Here is a 16,151-nt window from a genome sequence, read left to right on the forward strand (position 1 = left end):
TCTAATTTGGGTCAAACCCCTGAAATTAGGGTCAACCCCTCAGATTTGGGTGAAAACCCCTCAAATTGGGGTTGACCCCCTCAGATATGGGTCAAAACCTCCCAAATTGGGGTCAACCCCCTCAGATTTGGGTTGAAAGCCCCCAAAATGGGGTCAGCCTTCTCAGATTTGGCCGAAAACCCTCTGATTTGGGTTGAAACCCCCAAATAGCCCCCTCTGATTTGAAACCCCCAAATTGGGGTCAACCCCCTTAGATTTAGTCGAAACCCCCCAAATTAGGTCAACCCCCTCAGATTTGGGTCAAACACCCCAAATTAGGTCAACCCTCTCAGATTTGGGTTGTTTGGGTTGAAAAACCCCCAAATTGGGGTCAACCCCTTCTGATTTGGGTCAAAACTCCCCTCAAATGGGGTCAGCCTCTCAGATTTGGGTTAACCCCCCCAAAGTTGGGTTTAGGTCTGCCAAAGCCCCCCCTCGTCTCCGTCGCCATGCGTGGCGGTGGCCCTGCTAGGGGGTGTCGATGGGTGGGGGGGTCACGCCATGGCCCCGTGGGGCGCGCTGGCCCTGCTGCTGGCCCTGCTGTGGGCCGGGGGGCCCCTTCGAGCTGGGGGAGGCGCTGCGGGGCTGCGGGGGACAACGCCCGCCTGGAGGGCACCCTGCGCAACCTCAGCCGGGCCCTGGGCAGCTGCGGGCCCGCCTGCGGGACCCCCCGGTGCGATGGGGGGGCAAGGGGGGGTAAGGGGGGATTTGGGGCGTAAGGGAAAGAATTGGGGGGGTTGGGGGGGATTTGGGAGGGGTTGGGGGGATTTGGGGGGGGGGTTTGGGGGGTGTAAGAGGGATAAGGGGGGGATTTGGGGTGTAAGGGGGGTTGGGGGGGAATTGGGGGTGTAGGGTGGGGGTTGGGGGGTGTACGGGGGGATTGGGGGGTAAGGGGGATTTGGGGTGTAAAGGGAGGATTTGGGGGTTGTCAGAGGGATAAGGGGGCGGTTAGGGGGGGGGGGGGGGTGGGGTGTAAGGGGGGTAGGGGGCAAGGGGGGATTTGGGGGGAATCGGGGGGTGTAGGGTGGGGGTTGGGGGGGTAAGGGGGGATTTGGGGGGTAAGGGGGATTTGGGGTGTAAGGGGGGATTTGGGGTAAAAGGGAGGATTTGGGGGGTGTAAGAAGGATAAAGGGGGGAATATGGGGGGGTAAGGGGGGTGTGTAAGGGGGGTGAAGGGGTGTAAGGGGGTTTGGGGGGCTAAGGGGGGGCAAGGGGGATTTGGAGGTGTAAGAGGGGTAAAGGGGGGATCAAGGGGGGGTTGGGGGGTGTAAGGGGATTTGGGGTGTAAGGGAGGGGGGTGTAAGGGGGGTTGGGGGGATTTGGGGCTGTAAGGGTAAAGGGGGTTTGGGGGGATTTGGGGGCGTAAAGGGGGGGCTTTTGGGGGCGTAAGAGGGGGCTGTGGGGCGGGTGCTGGGGTGGAAGAGGGGGGATTTGGGGGTGTAAGGGGGGTTGGGGGGGTCTGGGGAGTGAGGGGGAGATTTGGGGAGCAAGGGGGGATTTATGGGTGTGTGTGGGGGTTGGGGGTATTTGGGGGTGAGGGGGATTTGAGGTGGGGGATTTGGGGGGGGCCAGCACCCCCCTGACACCTTCCCCCCCCCCCCGCCCCCCAGATCTCTCCTGAGCTCCCCGGAGCTCCCCCCCGGCCGCCCCCCCCCCCCGCTGCCCCCCCCCCCGCCCGCGGCCGCGGCCCCGGCCCCGCTTCGGGGGGGGCGCCCCCCGCGGCCCCCCCCGGCTTTGTGGGGGTGCTGCTGCTGCTGGGGGGGGCGGCGTGCTGGGGGGGGCGGCCCCCCCCCCAACTGCTGCCCTGAGCGCTCCCAGGGGCCGGTATGTGTGGGGGGGGGGCACGGAAATTGGGGGGGGGGAATCCTGCTGGGGGGGGGATCCACACAGACGCCCCCTTTTTTTAGCCCCGACCCCCCCAGCTCCCTTTTGGACCCCCAGCCCCTTTGGACCCCCCCCCCCAGCACCTTTTAGCCCCCCCCCCCCAATTTTAGGACCCTTTTTTAGCCCCCCAGCATCGTTTTTACCCCCCCAGCCCCCTTTAGCTCCCCTTTTAGCTTCCTGCCCCCTTTTAGACCCCATTTTAGCCCCCTTTAGCCCCTTTTTACCCCCCCAGCCCCCTTATAGCCCCCTTTTAGCCCCCCAGCCCCCTTTTACCCCCCTTTTTACCCCCCCAGCCCCCCTTTAGCCCCCTTTTACCCCCCCCCCCCCCTTTTAGGCCCCCCAGCCCCTTTTTACCCCCCTTTTACCCCCCCAGCTCCCCCTTTTAGCCCCCCCAACCCCGGTCCCCCCCTCCCCTTTTCCACTCCCCCCCCCCCCATCCCCCTCACCCCCCGGCCCCCCGCCCCCCCGCCCTCATTAGCAGCTCCGTTAATTAACCCCGATGTGGGTCGCTCGATGGCTTTTTCCACTCCCCCCCGGGCACCCCTCCCACGGCTCTTTTTTGGGGTGGGGGCAGCGTGCCCATGTCCCCCCCCCCCCCCCCAGTAATGCCCCGGGGGGGGGCAGCCCCCCCCATAATGGGACGTGTGCAGGGTTAGCCCCCCGGGGGGCCATATGGCCGCGGTGGGGCCCTGCGGGATCGGCGGCGCTTGGGGGGCGCGGGGCTGCGCTTTTGGGCTCATTCCTCGCCTTTTTTTACTTTGTTAAAAGGGCGGGGGGTCTTCTTCTTCCCCCCCCCCCACCCCCCCGGGGCACCTGATAGGGGCCTCAGGGTCTGTCCCCTATAGGGTCTGTCCCTATGGGGTCTGTCCCTATGGGGTCCGTAGGTCTTGTAGGCTCGTTCCTATAGCTCTCGTGTTCCTATAGGGTCTGTGTGCTCCGCGCCTATAGGGTCTGACCCTATAGGGTCTGTAGCTCCTGCTCCTCATAGGACCTGTGGGGCCTGTCCCTATAGTGTCTGACCCTATAGGGTCTGTAGCTCCTGCTCCTATAGGACCTGTGGGGCCTGTCCCTTACAGTGTCTGACCCTATAGGGTCTGTAGCTCCTGCTCCCTATAGGACCTGTGGGGCCTGTCCTATACAGGTCTGACCCTATAGGGTCTGTAGCTCCTGCTCCTATAGACTCATGGTGGGGCCTGTCCCTATCAGTGTCTGACCCTATAGGGCCCAGCTCCTGCTCCTATAGGACCTGTGGGGCCTGTCCCCTATAGTGTCTGACCCTATAGGGTCTGTAGATCCTGCTCCCTTATAGACCTGTGGGGCCTGTCCCTCCAGTAGAACCTGACTCATAGGGTCTGTAGCTCCTGCTCCCCATAGGACCTGTGGGGCCTGTCCCTACAGTGTCTGACCCTATAGGGTCTGTAGCTCCTGCTCCCTATAGGACCTGTGGGGCCTGTCTCTACAGTGTCTGACCCTATAGGGTCTGTAGCTCCTGCACCTCATAGGACCTGTGGGGCCTGTCCCTCCAGTGTCTGACCCTATAGGGTCTGTAGTTCCTGCTCCTATAGGACCTCAGCCTTGTCCCTACAGTGTCTAACCCTATAGGGTCTGTAGCTCCTGCTCCCTATAGGACCTGTGTGGGCCCTGTCCCCTATAGTGTCTGACCCTATAGGGTCTGTAGCTCCTGCTCCTATAGGACCTTGTGGGAAGCCTGTCCCCACAGTGTCTGACCCTACCTGTAAGGTCTGTGTAGCTCCTGCTCCTATAGGGACCTGTGGGGCCTGCTCCTTACAGTGTCTGGACCCTATAGGTCTGTAGCTCCTGCTCCTATAGGACCTGTGGGGCCTGTCTCTACAGTGTCTGACCCTATAGGGTCTGTAGCTCCTGCTCCCTATAGGACCTGTAGGCCTGTCCCTTCCAGTGTCTGACCCCTATAGGGTCTGTAGTTCCTTGCTCCTATAGGACCTGGTAGGCTCAGTCCCCACAGTGTCTAACCCTACCAATAGGGATCTAGTAGCTCCTGCCCCCATAGGACCTGCCCCTGTAGGGCCTGCTCCCTATAGTGTCTGACCCTATAGGGTCTGTAGATCCTGCTCCTATAGGACCTGTGGGGCCTGTCCCTCCAGTGTCTGACCCCATAGGTCTGTAGCCCCTGCTCCTATAGGACTCCTGTGGGGCCTGTCCCTACAGTGTCTGACCCTCCATAGGGTCTGTAGCTCCTGCTCCTATAGGACCTGTGGGGCCTGTCCCTATAGTGTCTGACCCTATAGGTCTGTAGATCCTGCAGGTCCTATAGGACCTGTGGGGCCTGTCCCTATCCCAGTGTCTGACCCTATAGGGTCTGTAGCTCCTGCTCCTATAGGACCTGTGGGGCCTGTCCCTACAGTGTCTGACCCCAGGGTCTGTAGCTCCTGCTCTATAGCTCCTGCACCTATAGGTCTTGCTAGCTCCTGCCCCTGTAACCTCTCCTGCCTCTGTAGGGCCCGTACCTTGCCCCTATGGCCTGCCCCTATAGACCCTGTAGGTCCTGCCCCTGTAGGGTCTGTCCCTATAGGGTCTGTCCCTATGGGGTCTGTAGGTCGCGGTCCTGTAGTTCTGGCCCCTGTAGGTCTTGTAGGGCTCGTTCCTATGTAGGCCTCGTGTTCCCTATAGGGTCTGTAGTGCCTGCGCCTATAGGGTCTGTCCTTATAGGGTCTGTAGCTCCTGCCCTCATAGGACCTGTGGGGCCTGTCCCTACAGTGTCTGACCCTATAGGGTCTGTAGCTCCCTTGCTCCTGGTACCTGTAAGCCTGTCCCCCACAGTGTCTGACCCTATAGGGTCTGTAGCTGCCTGCTCCTATAGACCTGTGGGGCCTGTCCTTACAGTGTCTGACCCCTATAGGGTCTGTAGCTCCTGCTCCCTATAGGACCTGTGGGGCCTGTCCCTACAGTGTCTTGGACCCCTAGGGTCTTGTAGCTCCTTGCTCCTATAGGACTCAGGCCTGTCCCTATAGTGTCTGACCCCATAGGGTCTGTAGCTCCTGCTCCCTATAGGACCCTGTGGGGCCTGTCCCTTACAGTGTCTGACCTGGCCAGGGTCTGTAGCTCCTGCTCCTATAGGACCTGTGGGGCCTGTCCTCCAGTGTCTGACCACAGGGTCTGTAGCTCCTGCTCCCTATAGGACCTGTGGGGCCTGTCTCTACAGTGTCTGACCCTATAGGGTCTGTAGCTCCTGCACCATAGGACCTGTGGGGCCTGTCCCTCCAGTGTCTGACCCTATAGGGTCTGTAGTTCCTGTCTCCTATAGGACCTGTAGGGGCCCTGTCCCTACAGTGTCTAACCCTATAGGGTTCTAGAAGCTCCTGCCCCAGGACCCTGTGGGGCATCCCCTACGTGTCTGACCCCTATAGGGTTGTAGCTCCTGCCGCCATAGGACCCTGTGGGGCCTGTCCTCTCACAGTGTCTGACCCCAGCAGGTCTGTAGCTCCTGCTCCTATAGGACTCTGTGGGGCCTGTCCTTACAGCAAGTGTCTGACCCCTATAGGGTCTGTAGCTCCTGCTCCCTATAGGACCTGTGGGGCCTGTCTTCCCAGTGTCTGACCCCTATAGGGTCTGTAGCTCCTGCTCCTATAGGACCTGTGGGGCCTGTCCCTTGCAGTGTCTAGACCCTATAGGGTCTGCAGTTCCTGTCTCCTATAGGACCCTGTAGGGGCCTGTCCCTACAAGTGTCTAACCCTATAGGGTCTGTAGCTCCTGCTCCTATAGGACCTGGAGGCGGCCTCCAGTCCCTATAGGTGTCTGACCCTCATAGGGTCTGTAGATCCTCCTCCCCCAGGACCCTGTGCGCAGACGTCCCTTCCAGTGTCTGACCCCATAGGGTCTGTAGCTCCTGCTCCTATAGGACCTGTGGGGGCCTGTCCCTGAGCAGTGTCTGACCCTATAGGGTCTGTAGCTCCTGCTCCTATAGGACCTGTGGGGCCTGTCCCTATAGTGTCTGACCCCATGAGGGTCTGGATGTAGATCCTGCTCCCCAGGACCTGGGTGGGGCCTGTCCCTCCAGTGTCTGACCCTATAGGGTCTGTAGCTCCTGCTCCCAGGACCCGTGGGGCCTGTCCCTACAGTGTCTGACCCTATAGGGTCTGTAGCCCCTGCTCCTATAGGACCTGTGGGGCCTGTCTTCTACAGTGTCTGACCCCATTAGGGTCTGTAGCTCCTGCTCCTATAGGACCCGCTGGGGCCTGTCCTCCAGTGTCTGACCCCTTTAGGGCCCAGTCTCCTGCTCCTATAGGACCTGTAGGGGCCTGTCCCTACAGTGTCTAACCCCTATAGGGTCAAAGAGCTCCTGCTCCTACAGGACCTGTGGGGCCTGTCCCCTATAGTGTCCTGACCCCTATAGGGTCTGTAGCTCCCCCCTCATAGGACTCAGTGGGGCCTGTCCCTACAGTGTCTGACCCTATAGGGTCTGTAGCTCCCCTGCTCCTATAGGACCCTGTGGGGCCTGAAATCCCTACAAGTGTCTGACCCTATAGGGTCTGTAGCTCCTGCTCCTATAGGACCTTGTAGGGGCCTCGTCCCTCACAGTGTCTGACCCCAATAGGGTCTGTAGCTCCTGCTCCTATAGGACCTGTGGGGCTCTGTCCCCACAGTGTCTGACCCTATAGGGTCTGTAGCTCCTGTTCCCATAGGGTCTGTAGGTCTTGCCCCCATAGCACCTGCTCCTATAGGACCTGTAGCTGCTGCTCCTATAGGACCTTGTAGGGGCCTGTACCTACAGTGTCTGGACCCTATAGAGTCTGTAGCTCCTGCTCCTATAGGATCTGTGCCTGTCCCCACAGTGTCTGACCCTAGTGTCTGTAGCTCCCAGTCTGCTCCCATAGGACCTGTGTGGCTTGTCCCTACAGTGTCTGACCCTATAGGGGTCTGTAGCTCCTGCTCCTAGTAGGAGAGACCTGGTAGGGGCCCCCCTGTCCCTACAGTGTCTGACCCTATAGGGATCAGAAGCCCTGCTCCTATAGGACCTGTGGGGCCTGTCCCTATAGTGTCTGTGGGACCCTATAGGGTCTGTAGCTCCTGCTCTTACAGCTCCTGCACCCCATAGGACCTGTGGGGCCTGTTCCCATAGTGTCTGACCCTATAGGGTCTGTAGCTCCTGCTCCCTATAGGCCGGGGCCTGTCCCTATAGTGTCTGACCCTATAGGGTCTGTAGCTCCTGCTCCTATAGGACCTGTGGGGGGCACTGTCCCTACAGTGTCTGACCCTATATAGGGTCTGTGGCTCCTGCTCCTATAGGACCTGTGGGGGCCTGTCCCCTATAGTGTCTGACCCTATAGGGTCTGTAGATCCTGCTCCTATAGGACCTGTGGGGCCTGTCCCTATAGTGTCTGACCCTATAGGGTCTGTAGCTCCTGCTCCTATAGGACCTGTGGGGCCTGTCCCTCACAGTGTCTGACCCCTATAGGGTCTGTAGCTCCTGCTCCTATAGGACCTGTGTGGCTTGTCCCTACAGTGTCTGACCCTACAGGGTCTGTAGCTCCTGCTCCTATAGGACCTGTAGGGGCCTGTCCCTTACAGTGTCTGACCCTATAGGGTCTGTAGCCTCCTGCTCCTATAGGACCTGTGGGGCCTGTCCCTACAGTGTCTGACTCCTATAGGGTCTAGTAGCTCCTGCTTCTTATAGCTCCTGCACCGTAGGTCTTGTAGCTCCTGCCCCTGGGGGGTACCTCCTGGCCTCTGTAGGGCCCAGATCTCTTGCCCCTCCTATGCATGCTCCTGCCCCATAGGACCTGGTCTTGCCCCTGTAGGGTCTGTCCCTACAGGGCTTGTAGGGCCTGCTCCTATAGCTCTAGCGCCTGTAGAACCTGCTCCCATAATCGGGGGCACCTCTTCCTATAGGTTCTGCGTAGCTCCTGCCCCTATAGGGCCCATAGGTCCTGCCCCCTATAGCTCCCTGCCCCATAGGACCTGTAGGGCCTGGCCCCTCATAGCGTCTGTCCCTGTGGGGTCTGTGGGTCCTGTCCCCATAGCTCCTGCTCCTGCAGAACCTGCTCCTATAGCATCTATTCTTATAGGATCTGTAGCTGCTGCCCCTATAAGACCTGTAGGACCTGCCCCTGCAGGGTCTGTCCCTATAGGGGCTGGGAGTCTGCCGGTTCATAGCTCCAGCCCCTGTAGAACCTGCTCCTGTAGCATTTGTTCCTATAGGTCTGCAGGGTCGTGCCCCTACAGCACCTGCTCCTATAGGTCCTGGAGCTCCTGCCCTTACAGGTCCCTGTAGGGTCTGCCCCTATAGGTCCCTGCCTCTATAGGTCCTCATGCTTCTGCCTTTATAGTTCTTGGTCCCCATAGAACCTGTAGCTCCCCGCACTTATAGCTTTCCTATCTCTGATGGGATCCATGTAGCTCCTGCCATTATAGCTCCCTGCCCCTGTAGGGCCTGCTCCATAGCCTCATACAGCTCCTGCTCCTGCAGCCCCAGATTCCAGGTCCTGCAGTTCCTGCCCCCAAAGGTCTTGTGATCTCCCTGCTCTTGCAGGTCATGCCCCTGTAGGACCTGCGTACCTCCTGCTCCTCATAGCTCCTGTAGGGCTCGTCCTGTAGGTTCCTATAGCTCCTGCCGGTCCTGCAGGTCTTGCTCCATGCCAGGCCCCTATAGCTCTGACTCTTACAGCCTCCCGACTTATAGGGTCGGGACATAGGGACCCGGTAGCCCCTGCCCTATAGGCCTCATAGGTCCTGCTCTTATAGCTCCTACTCTACAGACCCATATAGCTCCTACCCCCACTGGTCGTGTCCCCTATTAGACCCCTGTAGTCTCCTGCCCCATAGGCCTCATAGGTCCTGCCCTTATAGCTCCTACTCTACAGACCCCTATAGCTCCTACCCCTTTATATGAGGTCTTACCCTATAGACCCCTATAGCTCCTGCCCCCTATAGACCCCTATATTCCTGCCCCCTATAGACCCTATTCCTGGGGTGCCCCCATAGAATTGCTTTTATAGCCCCTACAGCCTGTAACTCTTGTTCTTACAGTGATACCCGTACGCATACTGCCCCCTATAGCCTCCCCTCGACCCCTATAGCTCCCCACACACCCCCTATAGCCTTTCCCCCACACCCCCTATAGCGCGTCCCCACACTCCCTAGCAGGTCCCCGGCTCCGGGGTCCCCCCCCTTCTGCAACCCCCTCTCCACCCCCAGGCGAGCGCTGCCGGAGCTTCATCCACCGGGTGCCCCCCGAATCGGAAAAGGGTGAGCATCATGGGGGGGGGTCCCTAGCCCCCTACACCCCCCCCATACCCCCCCCTCCTACACCCCCTACGTCCCCTATACCCCCCCCAAACCCTCAGCTCCCCCCCCCAGGTCCGCCGGGCATGGCGGCGCACGTGCCGTACGGTTTTCGCGCGCCGCCACCCCCGCCGCGCGCTGGGGCCCCGAGGACGCTGGCTTTGGGGTGAGCCCCTAATTTTATTTTATTTTATTTTTTTGGGGGGGGGGGGCATGCGTATGGGACCCCCCCAACGTGTGTTTTGCCCCCCCCCCCCCCCCCCCCCTTGCAGAGCAGCCTGGGCATCCTCTCAGCTCGGCGCACCAAGACCCCCGCTGGAGGCGCAGCGCAGGAGGAGGCGGGCGGACGGGGGTGTTGGGGGGCTCGGGGTGTCTCCCCCCTCCGCCAGCAGCGAGACTCTTCGTGCTCCTGGGGAGCCCTGCCAGGAGCCCCCCCCGGCAGTGATTTTTTCCTCTGCTTGGAGTAATTAAAGCTTAATTAGAACGGCGACGGGATGAGGGGATTAACGGGGGGCTGATGACAGCTCCCCCCCCTTCATTATCTCCCCCCCATTATCTCCCCTTCATTATTTCCTTCCCCCCCCCCCCCCCATTATCTCGCCCCCCCCAGTGTCAGCACCGCTCCGTGTCCAGCACAGCTCTTTATTGCACGCCACCGGTTTGGGTCAAAATCACACAGATTTGGTCAAAGACCCCCCCCCCCGGGATGGGGTGAAGAAGCCCCCCCCCGGATTAGATTCGGACCCCCCTCCCCCTGCTGGGACTTGAACCCCCCCGGAGTAGGATTGGCTCCAGGTGCTCTGATTTGGGGCAAAACTCCCCCCGGATTTGAGGATCAGCCCCTCTGATTTGGGTTGAAATCCCCTGCAAAATTGGGGGGCGCTACCCTCTGATTTGGGTCAAACCCCCCTCCAATTTGGGATCAGCCACCCTCTGGATTTGGGGCAAACCCCCCCCCTAATTTGGGGTCAGCCCCCTCTGGATTTGTGTACGCAAACCCCCCCCCAACTCTTGGGGTCAGCCCCCTCTGATTTGGGCAAACCCCCCCCAATTCTGGTGTCGGCTCCCCCGGCCCTACAGCAGGGTGCAGCGACTGGCCATGGTCGTGGCCGGGGGGGGCCAGAGCTCGGCGGGGGGTCCTGGGGGGGGCCCAGCTCCCCTGCGTTCCCCCATCGGGGACACGGCGTGGGAGGGGGCACGGGGGCGGGGGGGGCCCATGGGGGGGACATGGGCCACGGGGGGGTACGACGGGGACACGGGCCCTGGGGGGGTCCAGGGGGGGACAGAACAGGGGAGGGGGTTTTGGGGGGGGCATCACGGCCCTGAACGTGACCCAGGGGGGGACGGGCTGGGGACACGGTAGCGGGGGGGTGGCGCGGGGAGGGGGGCACGAGGCGGGGGGGGGCATGATGGGGGGACACGACGCAGGTGGGGGACACTGACCCCGGGGGACGCGGGCGGGGGGGACCCCAAGGAGCTGGGACCTGGGGGGACACACATCGGGGGCCCACCAAATTGGGGGTCCCCACGCTGGGGGGCCTCAAGTTGGGGGTCCCCAACCGGGGGTCCCTCAAACTGGGGGTCCCTCAAGCTGGGGGTCCCCAAATTGCGTGACCCCTGGAAACTGGGGTCCCAAAAGTGGTGGTCCTCACGCCGGGGGTCCCCAATCGGGGGTCCCCTAGCTTGGGGTCCCCAAATCTGCGCGTCCCCCGAACTGGGGGTCAACCGTGGTCCTCACACCGGGGGTCCCAATTTGGGGGTCCCCACACCAGGAACCCCCAAATCGGGGGTCCCCAAGCTGGGGGGTCCCCCAAATTGGGTCTCCCTAAACTGGGGGTCCTCACACCGGGGGTCCCCCAAATCGGGGGTCTCAATCACGCCGGGGGTCCCCAAATCACGTGTCCCCGGCACTGGGGTCGCACAATTTGGGGGTCCCCATGCCAGGAACCCCCAAATCGGGGGTCTCCACACCAGGTATCTTCCATGCCAGGTGCTCCCAGATTCCATGTCCTCACTCCGGGGGTCCCCAAATCGGGGGTCCCCTGGGAATTGCGTGTCCTCAAACTGGGGGTCCCCCAAATCGGGGTCCTCACGCTGGGGGTCCCCAATTTGGGGGTCTCCACGCCAGATATCTCCATGCACAGGTGCTCCCCAAATTGCGTGTCCCCTGACCAATCGGGTGTCCCCAAACTGCGCTCCCCGGACATGACGGGGGGTCCCCAAATGGGAACAGGGTCTCCACGCCAGCTGACTCAGACAGGTGCCCCCCAGGCTCCATCTGTCTGCCCCGATACCAGGTGCCCCACATCGCGCGCGTCTCCCCCGTCTGGGGCCCCTGCATAATCGCGCGTCCCCGTTCCGGGGTCCCCGGGGCTCCGGGGTCTCGGCGCGGGCAGCACCCGTGTTCTGCACCCCGCAGCCCGCAGGCGCAGGACGTGGGACACAACTGGCCTAGGCGCTGCCGGGTGGCCGGCGGCGGGGCCGAAGGGGCAGCGGGCGCTTGAAGGCGGCGCGTGTAGGAGCGCGCAGCTGAACAGCGCACAGCCCCCCCCGGGGGACCCCCCGGGACACCCCCCCCTCGGCCAGCAGAGCTCCTCAGCCCCCGGCCCAGCTGCTCCAGCTCCGTTTTCGTCCGCGCCCCCGCGCGACCTCTTCCTCGCCATTATCCGGGGAACTGGGGGCCGCAATGTTTTTAGGCTGCCCCTCCCGGACGCCTTGAGGTGTCCGGGGGGCTCACAGAGGCTTGCGGGACTCCCCCCGGCGCCGGGGGGAGGCTCGGAGCTCGGGGGCGTGTTGGGGTGCTGGGGGGAGATGGGGTGCTGGGGGCCCCCCCACCTCGGCCCATGCGTGGCCACCGTGGCCCTGGGGGGTGCTGGTGCTTGGGTGCCCCCCCCCCCGGCCCATGTGGCCGCTACCGGTGCCTCAGTGGGGCCCCAACGTGTGCTCCCCTTGTGCCCATGGGGCCACGGGGGGCGGGCTTGGGGGCCCGGCCTCCCTGGCCCATGGGGCCACCGGGGTGCTCCTGGGGGGGGGCACCGACGTTGGTGCTCCCTCAGGCCCGACGGGGCCACGGGGGTCTGGGGGCTCTGGTCCCCTCCCTTGGCCCATGGGGCCACCGGGGTGCTCCCTGGGGGGGCTCCAGGTGCTCGGGCCCCCGGTGCCCACGGCGCCATTGGGGTGCTGGGGGGCGCTTGGCTGCCTGGGGCCCCCTCTTCACGTGCGGTGCCACCACACCGGGGTGGTGCTGGGAGGGGGTGGCCCCCTCGGAGCCCCCCCCCCATGGGGTGCTGGGGGGTGCTGGTGTCCGGCTTAGGTTGGTCCCTGGGTCCCCGGGTCGGGGCGCTGTGGGGACAAGGGCCTGCAGGGAGGATGGGGCGGGGGCAAGGGGCGCGCGATGGGGACGGAGGTGGGGACATTGCGGGGACCAAGGGACAAGGGGGGGCGCGATGGGGATGGGGACAAGGGGGGGGCACTGTGGGGACAGGGATGGGGACACCACAAAGGGACGCCCTGAGCACCGGGATGGGGACATGGGGTCACGACGTCGTGACACAACGGGGTCATGACGGGGTCACAATTAGGACACAACGGGGACACGACTGGAACACAATGGGGTTCCAACAGGACACGATGGGGTCACAATGGGGACACAATTGGGGTCATGAAGGGGGCACAATGGGGACACAATGGGGTCACGATGGGAACTCAACGGGGTCACGATGGGGACACGACGGGGACATGATCAGAACTCAACGGGGACACCACAGGGACACCACATGGACACCACAGGGACACAACGGGGACACAACGGGGACATGATGGGGACATGACTGGGAACTCAACTGGGGACGCAACTGGGACACAAGTGGACACAACTGGGACACAACAGGAACTCAATGGGGACTCAAAGTGGAACTCAACGGGGTTCCAAACGGAGACACTAACTGGGACACAACGGGAACTCAACGGGGACACAATGGGGACACAACTGGAGACACAACTGGGACACAACAGGGACTCAATGGGGACTCAACGGGGTTCCAACGGGGACATGACTGGGACACAATGGGAACTCAACGGGGACATGATGGAAACTCAACGGGGACATGACTGGGACACAACTGGGAACACAACTGGGACTCAACGGGAACTCAACGGGAACTCAATGGGGACATGATGGAGACATGATGGGGACACAACGGGGTCCCAATGGGGACATGATGGGAACTCAACAGGGACACAATGGGGACACAACTGGAACACAACTGGGACACAACTGGGACACAATGGGGACACAACGGGGACACAATGGGAACTCAATGGGGACTCAACGGGAACTCAACGTGGAACTCAATGGGGACATGATGGAGATATGATGGGGACAACGGGGACATGATGGGGACATGATGGGAACTCAACAGGGACACAATGGGGACACAACTGGGACACAACTGGGGACACAACAGGAACTCAACGGGGACTCAAAGGGAACTCAATGGGGTTCCAACGGGGACACGACTGGGACACAATGGGAACTCAACGGGGGACACAATGGGACAACTGGAACACAATGGGGACACAACTGGGACACAACTGGGACACAACGGGGACTCAATGGGAACTCAACTGGGACATGGGGGAAACTCAATGGGGACACAACTGGGACACAATGGGAACTCAATGGGGACTCAATGGGAACCCAACGGGGTTCCAATGGGGACATGATGGGGACACAATGGGAACACAACGGGGACTCAGCAGGAACTCAACGGGGACATGATGGAGACATGGTGGGGACACAACAGGGACATGATGGGGACATGATGGGAACTCAACGGGGACACAACTGGGACACAACGGGGACACAACTGGAACACAATGGGGACTCAAAGTGGAACTCAACGGGGTTCCAACGGGGACACGACTGGGACACAACGGGAACTCAATCGGGTTACAACTGGAACACAATGGGGACACAATGGGGACACAACTGGGAACACAACAGGGACACAATGGGGACACAACGGGGACTCAATGGGAACTCAACTGGGAGACAACGGGGACTCAATGGGAACTCAACTGGGACATGAGGGACACTTAACTGGGGACACAACTGGGACACAACTGGGACACAACGGGAACTCAACGGGGACACAATGGGGACACAGCTGGGACACAACTGGGACACAACGGGGACTCAACGGGAACTCAACGGGGACACGACAGGGACACTGCCCGTGACCGGGGCTCCCACCGGGGCGGTCCCAACTGGGGGGTTCCCCGGGGGGGTTCCCGCCCCTCACCTGGCGGCAGGCTGACGACGGCGCCGTCGCCGGCGTCGGGGCGGTGCCAGCGCAGGGCGGGGAGGTGGCGGCGCAGGAGGGCGGCGGCGTCACGGTGGCCGCGGGCGCGGGCGGCGGCGTCAAGGGAGAGGCGGTGGCGGCGCCGCAGCAGCGCCCGCAGCGGTCCCCAGGCGCAGCCCCCCCGGAACTGGGGGGAGCCCAGCAGGGCCTGCACGGCCCCCAGCACCGCTGGGAAGGCTGGGGGGACGGGACGGGGGGGGTCAGGGGGGGTCACAGGAGGTGGGGGGACGGGGGGAGTCAGGGGGGTCACAGGGGGTGGGGGGACGGGGAGGGGATCAGGGGGCCCTGGGTATGGGGGTGACATGGGGGTGTGGGACGGTCACGGTTGAGCCGGGCACCACTGGGAAGGCTGGGGGGGGACGGGGGGGGGTCAGGGGGGTCACAGTGTGGGGGGGGACGGGGGGCGGCCAGGGGGGGTCACAGGGTGGGGGGACGGGGGGGTTGGGGGGGTCAGGGGGTCCTGGTTATGGGGGTGACATGGGGGTGGGGGGCAGGGGGGGTCACGGTTGAGCCCAGTACTGCTGGGAGGGCTGGGGGAGACAGGGGGTGTCAGGGGGGTCACAGGGGGTGGGGGGACGGGGGGGGTCGGGGGGGTCACAGGGTGGGGGTTCGGGGGGGCTGGGGTCGGGGGGGGGTCCTGGTTAGGGGGGTGACATGGGGTGGGAGGTGGGGGGTCCCAGTTATGGGGGTGTCAAGGGGGTGGGGGCTATGGGGGGTCCCAGTTACAGGGGCACCACGGGGATGGGGGACATTGGGGCCCCCCCCCCACCCCCAACCCCCTGGGGGCTCTGTGGGTCCTCCCCCTCTTGCCCCCCCCTTGCCCCCCTCTCACCCCATTCCTCGCCCCCCACTCTGGGGAGGCCGAGCGGGAGCTGCCGTCCTCCGAGGGGGTGCGGGGGGCTCGGGGGGCCCCGGCTCCGCGTCCCCCCAGGGCACCACCAGGTCCAGCGAGTCCAGGCCCTCCCCTCCACCCAGCGCAGGGCTGCGGGGGGGCCTGGAAAAAAAAAAAAAGGGGGGGGGGTTAAGGGGGGGCCCCCCATTTTATTGGGGTGCCCCATGGGGTCGGTGCCCCCCCCCATTTTATTGGGGTGCCCCATGGGGTTGTTGCCCCCCCATTATATTTTAGGGGTGCCCTATGGGGTTGGTGCCCCCCATTTTATTGGGGTGCCCCATGGGGTCTGTGCCCCCCCCATTATATTTTTATGGGGGGCCCCTTGGGGTTAGTGACCCCCCCATTTTATTGGGGTGCCCCATGGGGTTGTTGCCCCCCCCCATTATATTTTAGGGGTTATTTTGGGGTATTAACGGTCCCCCCCCCATAACCCCCCCCCCATCAAGGACCGCCCCCCGCCAACCCTCCCAATAAATAGAGCCCCCCGTGCCCCCCCTCCCCCTCCCTCCTCCCCTCTTCTACCCCCCCGTGCCCCCCTCCCTCGCTTTGCCCCCCCCCCCCCGTGCCCCCCCACCCCCACTTACTGCCGGGGGGGGCCACTTCGGGCGTTTTTCGGGCTCGGCCCTGCCGCGGGTGGCGGAAGGGGCGCCGGGGGGGGCAGCACCGGGGGGGCTCCATGGGGGGTGGGGGGTGGGGGCAAAGTCCGACAGCCC

The 16,151-nt window shown here is 63.0% G+C and overlaps 1 protein-coding gene across 1 annotated transcript in view; it reads left to right on the forward strand.

Moving 5' to 3' along the window:
- The window catches only part of LOC136788818 (NADH dehydrogenase [ubiquinone] 1 alpha subcomplex subunit 3-like), a 95,389-nt gene that overhangs the window by 75,860 nt on the left and 3,378 nt on the right, over window positions 1-16,151 (forward strand). The window lies entirely within an intron of this gene.

Source organism: Anser cygnoides, chromosome W, assembly GCF_040182565.1.
Source record: "Anser cygnoides isolate HZ-2024a breed goose chromosome W, Taihu_goose_T2T_genome, whole genome shotgun sequence".
NCBI classification, from domain to species: domain Eukaryota; kingdom Metazoa; phylum Chordata; class Aves; order Anseriformes; family Anatidae; genus Anser; species Anser cygnoides.